Below are 7,556 nucleotides of genomic sequence, written 5' to 3' on the forward strand. Positions count from 1 at the left end.
CAGCTTTCCCCATTATTAACACCTTATATTATCATGCCACAAACATTTGTTTGTACACACACACAAAACCAATATTGACAGGTCATTATTAACTAAAACCCACACTTTATTCAGATTTCCTTCTTTTCTTTTTCTTTTTTTTCCATTTATTTATTTTATTGCATTTTAGGTTTTGGGGTACATGTGAAGAACATGCAAGATTGTTGCATATGTACACGCGTGGCAGAGTCATTTTCTGCCTTCCTCCCCATCACCTAAATCTGGCATCTCTCCCCTTGCTATCTCTCCCCACCCCCCACCGTCCCTCCCCTATTTCCCCCCAACTGACCCCAGTGTGTAGTGCTCCCCTCCCTGTGTCCATGTGTTCTCATTGTTCAACACCCGCCTATGAGTGGGAACATGCGGTGTTTGATCTTCTGCTCTTCTGTCAGTTTGCTGAGAATGATGGTTTCCAGGTTCATCCATGTGCCTACAAAGGACATAAACTCATCGTTTTTGATGGCTGCATAATATGCCATGGTGTATATGTGCCACATTTTCCCTGTCCAGTCTATTATCGATGGGCATTTGGGTTGGTTCCAGGTCTTTGCTATTGTAAACAGTGCTGCAATGAACATTCATGTGCATGTGTCCTTATAGTAGAACGATTTCCTTATTTTCAAATGAGTGTCTGTGTTGTGTTTCAGGATCCTGTCCAGGATACCACACCATATTTAGTTGTCACATCTCATCAGGATCCTCCTGGTTTGTATTTACTTTTTTTGTGTGACAGTTTCTCAGATTTAGTTTTTTTTTTTCAACGAGGTTGAAAGTTTTGAGGAGTATTATTCAGATATTTTGTGGAATGTTTCTGAATTTAGATCTGTCTGTCTTTTCCCCCATGATTATACTGGGGCTATGGATTGTTAGGGGAGGAATACAATGTAGGTAAAGCATCATTTTCAACACATTATATGAAAGGTACATACCATCAACATTACTGTCTTAGTCTGTTCATGCTACTATCCTAAAATATCTAAGTCTAGGTAATTTATAAACAACAGAAATTTATTTCTCAAAGCTCTGGAGGCTGGGAAGTCCAAGATCAATGTGTCTGTAGGTTCAGTGTCTGGTAGGGTCCTAGTCTCTCTGATTCCAAGATGGTGCCTTGTTACTGCATCTTCCTGAGGGATGAATGGTGTGTCCTCATACAGTAGAATGGTGGAGGGGCAAAAAGGGTATCAGCTATTTTCTTCTAACCTATTTTTTTTTAAATAAGGTTCTAATCCATTTATAAGGGCAGACCCCTTGTTACTTAGTCAATTTTCAAAAGGTCCCTCTTATTAATTCCACGACGATGGGATTCAGTTTCAGCATGAATATTGAAAGTAAGCAGAGGAAAAAACTTGCCCAACAAGTGGATTCTGAGGCATTTTAAAGTTAGAGATCAAGAAACTGAAAAGGGATCATCAAAGGAAGATGAGTAGAATGGTGAATAAGGTAGAAGGAAACCATGGGAATGTGATGTCTTGAAAGCCAGATAGAGAAAGAAAGGATAAATGAATCAAACCATTCATCTTCTCTGTTCCATCCACAGTATGCAAAACTATGCCAGAAGGAATGGCATTGCTTGGTGTCCAACACATTCATGATCTCCAAAAACAACTTTCACTACTATTCACTGCTGTGGCTCTTCTAAACCTTCACCACTCTTGATTCCCTCTCCTTCAAGATGGTTTGTCTTCTACTTCACAGAGAGAACTGATATGATCAGGCTTTAACTTCCCTGATTTACCAGTTTTGTACCTACATCTGTCTATATATGCATCTACTTTCACCTTCTCTCAGCCTCAGAGGATGGGTGGGCTGTTTTCTGTTTAAGATGTGTCTCCCCACAGTGAGCATTTTTGTTCAAGTGTCACAAGTCCCCTGTTGAAAATTGCTTATTAGTTTACTTTATCTTTATATTTTTAGTTTCTTTGTGTCTAGTAGGTTCTTTCCAGTGGAGTGGGGGAAGTTGAACTGAGGAAATGTAGAAGAACTTATGCTTATTATTTATTTATTCCTCTACAGGATGGAGGGGGGTTCTGCCTATCCTTAGGGAGAAGACAGCATTGAAGCAATATTTCTGGTTCTTCCCACTACTTCCTCCCACTTCCTCAACATGAGTGGGATGATTTATCTTGCTGGTGAGATCAGGGCAAGAGGCAATGCTCATGAGTGGTCTGGTTTTTTGCTTTCTCTCCTGTACAGCCAACTGTTTTGATTGGTGGGATTTGGGGTTCTTTCCAGGTTGTCTCCTCTATGCAAAATGCTGGTGGACAACATGATGTGCCTGCTCAGGTCCCATAGCTTCCCATCCTCTGCCTGGAACTGAGTGAGATACTTTGGCTGTTGGAGGTTAAGTTAGAAAGCACATTTCAGGCTGGGCGCAGAGGCTCTTGCCTATAGTCCCAACACTTTGGGAGGCCAAGGCAAGTGGGTCACCTGAGGTCAGCAGTTCAAGATCAGCCTGGTGAAACAAAGTCTCTACTAAAAATACAAAAATTATCCAGTCGTGGTGGTGAGCATCTGTAATCTCAGCTACTTGGGAGGCTGAGGCAGGAGAATCGCTTGAACCTAGGAGGCGGATGTTGCAGTGAGTTGAGATCGTGTCATTGCACTCCAGCCTAGGGGACAAGAGTGAAACCCCATCTAAAAAAAAAGCACATTTCAATTTCTAGTGCAAGCTTTGTTCTCTATTTCAACTTTATTATGAACATAACTGATATTTCCCCCTATTTGATTCATATTTGGTTCAGAACTTGGAGAAGAAGAAAGCTGTGATTAATTAGTACCTGCAACTTCCAATATATAATGCTAGGAAATTTTCAGAGTAGATTCTCCTTTGGTGAGAAGATTATCCTATGGCAAGGAAGAGCCTTCTTGTGTGACCAGAGAAGAGGATTTACTATGTCTCTGATCAGTGTGGTTTGCTGTACATTGTTGAGAGCAGATATTGTGGGTGTGCCTGATACTGGCATTAAATCAAAAGGCTTTAGTTCTAGTAAAGGCTCACTTCAGAACAGGTGGTGCTTCAGTATAAAGGCTTTTTAGGCTTGAGTGGATGCAACACTCTTTTCACCAATTTGTTTTAAATATTTATTATTATTATTTTTAATCCAGGATTGCCAGATGTTACTGCTGTAAAAAGATGGGGACAAAGAAGTGCTTCTGAAGTCTGATCCACTACATGTTACTCAAGCTCATAAAATTCATGCAGCAAATGCTTTTGGTGTTCTGCTCTGGATCCCCCAGCACTCACCCTTGTACCAGCTGATAGCTCCCTACTATGACAACGCTGAACTAAATTCAGTCTTGGGTGCTTTTTCCACTATTATGTTTGCTCCAGTTACTGCTGCCATTGTTGTAAATAAAAGATGCAGGTTTTACACAGCAGAGTGAACCTCTCACCTGAAAGTAGTATATTCTTGCTAATGCTTTGAGATATGCAACTGCTGGGTTCCTCATACTTCTGCTTATGTGGTTTCAGCCCAATCTCAATCCTGTTCATCCTAATTTCTGACCCCATTTTTGCAAACAGCAGGTATAACTTTTCTCCTTCTGATGAGTCCCATATCTCTGGAACTATATGTTTTTGCTGGCATATTATGAATTAAGCTGTTGCTGGGTCTTAAAAAAAAACTTTCTGTACTTCTTTTTCTTTCTCACACTAGTTTATAGCCTGATTTCAGCTACTTTTGGTAACTCTTACACATATTCTGGAGTTTGAAAATGTTATCTATCTCCTAGTTGTGTTAAAAATGGAGGCTGGGCATGGTGGCTCATGCCTGTGATCCCAGCACTTTGGGAGGTCGAGGTAGGCAGATAACCTGAGGTTGGGAGTTTGAGACTAGCCTGGCCAACATGGTGCAACTCCTTCTCTACTAAAATTTCAAAAATTAGCTGGGCATGATGACAGGTACCTGTAATCCTAGCTGGAGGCTGAGACAGAAGAATCACTTTAATCCAAGAAACAGAGGTTGCAGTGAGCTGAGATCACGCCATTGCTCTCCAGCCTGAGCCATAGAGCAAAACTCCATCTCAAAAAAAAAAAAAAAAAAAAAAAAAAAAAAAAAAAAAAAAAAAAAAAAAAAAAAAAAGAAAAGTTTTCAGGATATTTTATTCTACTTACTCTCAGTGTTTTCTTGCAAGAGGACAAAAGGTAACAACTTGGCTTATGCAGTTATGTTCATACCAGAAGTTTTGGGAGTTGCATCATTCAGGATATATAGAAAGTCAAGAATTACACCAATTATTTCATCAGAAACAATCTAATGTAAAGAAAAGACAAAAGAGAGAGTGAGGTATCCCAGAGGAAACAGTAGCAGAAAGAAGCTACTATTCTTTTTGTTGAGGGTACAAAGAGAAGGATTTGGGATTCATAAAACCTCAAGGCATTAATGAACAGTTCTTATAGATTTGGGACTCAAACTCTGAGATGGAGGGACAATTTTTGACTGGTACTTGTACTACAAGAATTTGGAATACACTGCCATGATATTGGGACTCAGACTTCTGAACAATTGATAGCTACTTGATTGGAGCTGGTGTCTCTGGTCTTGCAAGAGGAAACCCCTGGAGTTAGGACAGACTTCTGAAAAAAAGATATTGGCTGGTTGGTGTTGGCAGCTCTAGGGCAGTGGTGGTGGGGGTGAGGAAATGAGGACCATTTTGTTAGTGTGTGAAAAATGCGAATTGGAACAGGCAGGTAAACTGGAATCAACTGGTGCTCTTAGTTGACTGATGAACCATTGCCATAGTGACATTGCTAGGATCAGGGAACAAACACATCCTTTGTTCCTCCCCCAGGCTCCTACTCTCACACTAGTGCAGAGAGTCTCATACATTGGCAGAGAGGAACAGGGAGCCAGTGGCATAAAGAAAAGAACAGAGTCTGGGTTTAAAATTATGGGACAACAGTTCAGTGTCCTTTTCATGTAAAAACACATAGCTTTCTTTAATTCTGACAACATCTGCATTTTTGTTCTTTAGCTACTTCATTCTCACTTTCTTCTGTAGGCTAAGTTTGGCACTTCTGAATATATTCTCGATGGTCTTTATCCTTTTATGCTGTGTACTTTTTTAGCTTGATCTTCTAACTCACTAATTTACATTTTAACCATATCCAATCAGGTAGTTAATAACTAAATTTTTTTTATTTCAATAATTTGTTTCTGTTTCTAAGGCCTCGAATGGATTATTTTTCGTATCTGTTCTTGTTTTATGGGTACACTATCCTTCCTCATCTTTCTGATATAATGTCCTGATTTTAGAGTGCTGGGTCTTAATTTTTTTGGCCATAGAAGTTTAATTTTTTTTACATTTGAAAAAATATAACTGGAAATATGCTGCCAGATACTGAATGCATATTTTGACAAACTCAAATGCAAATATGTCCTTGCAAAATTCATCAGTTGGCCAAGTTTAAAAGCTGCCCGTTTCCCAATAGAATCTCACATCAATATTCTCCTTAGCCAATGTATTTGATGAATGAAAAACAGTGACTAGGGCTGGGTGTGCTGGCTCATACCTGTCATCACAGCACTTTGGGAGTCCAAGGTTGGTGGATTGCTTGACACCAAAAGTTTGAGACCAGTCTGAGCAACATGGCGAAACCCCTTCTCTACAAAAAATAAAAATTAGCTGGATGTGGTGGCGTGGGCCTATAGTCCCAGTTACCGGGGGGCTGAGGTGGGAGGATCACTTGCATCCCAGAGGTGGAGGCTGCAGTTGTCACTGCACTCTAGCCTGGGCAGCAGAACAAGATGCTATTACAAAAAAGAAAAAAAAAAAAAAAAAAGAAAAGAAAAAACAATGACATTTTTCTGAGCTCAGAGGAGTGGCAGCAGCTGGCTAGGGCAGACTTTAGATGCTGTTCATAGCTTTGAACTTGCTGAAGGCCTGCATGGGGCTCATGTGCTTCTCTTACTGGCATTTGATGGAAGTCACATGGGATGCCTTCACTGTTTGTACCACAATGTTTATTGTACAAACACAACGTTCATCAAGTCCTTCGCTGCTGGATCAGGGATACGGTAGTGTCCATCCTGGAGATGACAGGATCCTCACTGAGGTTATGAACCACAGCCTTGATTTTGTTGCAGATGTTGAGGTGGTTCCAGATGTTGAGGTGGTTCCAGTGGAGGGTGATGTGCTGCAGGTGGGATAGCAAGTGCAGCTTGTAGGCTGAGTCTGAGTAGTGGTTTGTAATGATAAAGTTAAGGTCATCCATCCTAGACCTTGTCTTAGCAATTTTCTTGGCTGCACTGATCTTGTTTGAAGAATTTTTGAGCAGTCCTTCACATTGGGCAAAGTCAGTCATCTCTATCATTAGCATGCACATTAGTGTAAGTTGGCTTGGCCAGCATGATGATGTCATTGCCACCGTTACCCATTTGGACATGTCAGCATCAATCTTGCTCTTTTTTTCTTCTTCTAGTTGTTTGACGGAATCATTTTACTCAACGGTAAATTGCAATATTGTTTGTCTTTCATGTCTCGCTCTCAGAGATCTGAAAATTCTTACCTATGGGATAATTTTTTAAGATTAGATTTCCTGTTCCATAATGGTCTTTGCACATCTCACTAAAGAACATGGGGTGAAGCTGCAATTGAGTTTTATGCTTTTGTACTGTTTTATCTGAGAGCTGGGGTGGGTGGGACATGCTCTTAGGCATGAAGCACCATCTATCGGTCTTCTGAGCTAAACTGTTAACCTTCTTCTGAAATTATCAGATACAAGGTACTGATCCACCTGAAGACATTTTCTGTTGCAGGTGATTGGCCTGCAGAAGGCAGGTGGAGATCTATAGTTAGTCAACCAGTCTGGTCGCTTCCCCTAAAGTATTCCCATAAATCTCATTATTATGTGGTGGCCTCCTGATCCCAGCTCCTGCCACCTCCAGATATAGAGCTCCCAAGACATTGCTGGCACTTTTTGTAGTTGTGCCCTCTTCTGGGTTCTCATTTGTGACATGCTGTGTGGTTTTCTCTCTTTTCTCCAATTCTGTCTCTTCTTAGTGTTTTGAAGATTCCTCACAATTTCTGATTCTTTGAAGCTTCCATCTTGTTTCAGAGTGGAGCTCTGTACTTACTAAATTTTAATAATTATCTTTTACATTATTTTTAGGGCTGGTGAAACTAGAGCATATAACATGTGTTTGGCTTAGAATATAAGAAGTAGAAATATTTCCTGGAATTTTATATGGTGGAAGTGAGAGGGTAATGGTTTACTACTTGTCACCTCATAGAACTAGAATTTGTACCATGACTATGTGTTCCATAGAGAAACTATCTAGAGTAGAAAAAGATGAAACTAAACAGAGGAAAGAGAGAAGGCTCTGACAGTGCAGACAGCATGCAGTTCTTGAGGTTCATGGAGTTACTCTGGTTCTTACTATTCTTTCTTCACTCTAGTGATCCATCCCAGGATCCCTGCGGTTTACCTCCCCTACACTGGATTTTGCCCATGTTTCACTTTTTCTCTGGCCTTGAGTTGCCAGATGTGTTCATCTTTAAATGGGAAAAATAAAGCT

At 40.4% G+C, this 7,556-nt stretch overlaps 1 long non-coding RNA gene across 1 annotated transcript; it reads left to right on the plus strand.

Moving 5' to 3' along the window:
* Positions 1 to 2,111: 2,111 nt before the first annotated feature.
* Positions 2,112 to 3,419, plus strand: LOC108298814. Its single transcript, XR_001822708.2, has 2 exons — positions 2,112 to 2,379; positions 3,145 to 3,419. It is a non-coding gene; the product is annotated as an uncharacterized LOC108298814 (long non-coding RNA).
* The last annotated feature ends 4,137 nt before the right edge of the window (positions 3,420 to 7,556 follow it).

This window comes from Cebus imitator, unplaced genomic scaffold (assembly GCF_001604975.1).
Source record: "Cebus imitator isolate Cc_AM_T3 unplaced genomic scaffold, Cebus_imitator-1.0 Scaffold1103, whole genome shotgun sequence".
Lineage (NCBI taxonomy): Eukaryota > Metazoa > Chordata > Mammalia > Primates > Cebidae > Cebus > Cebus imitator.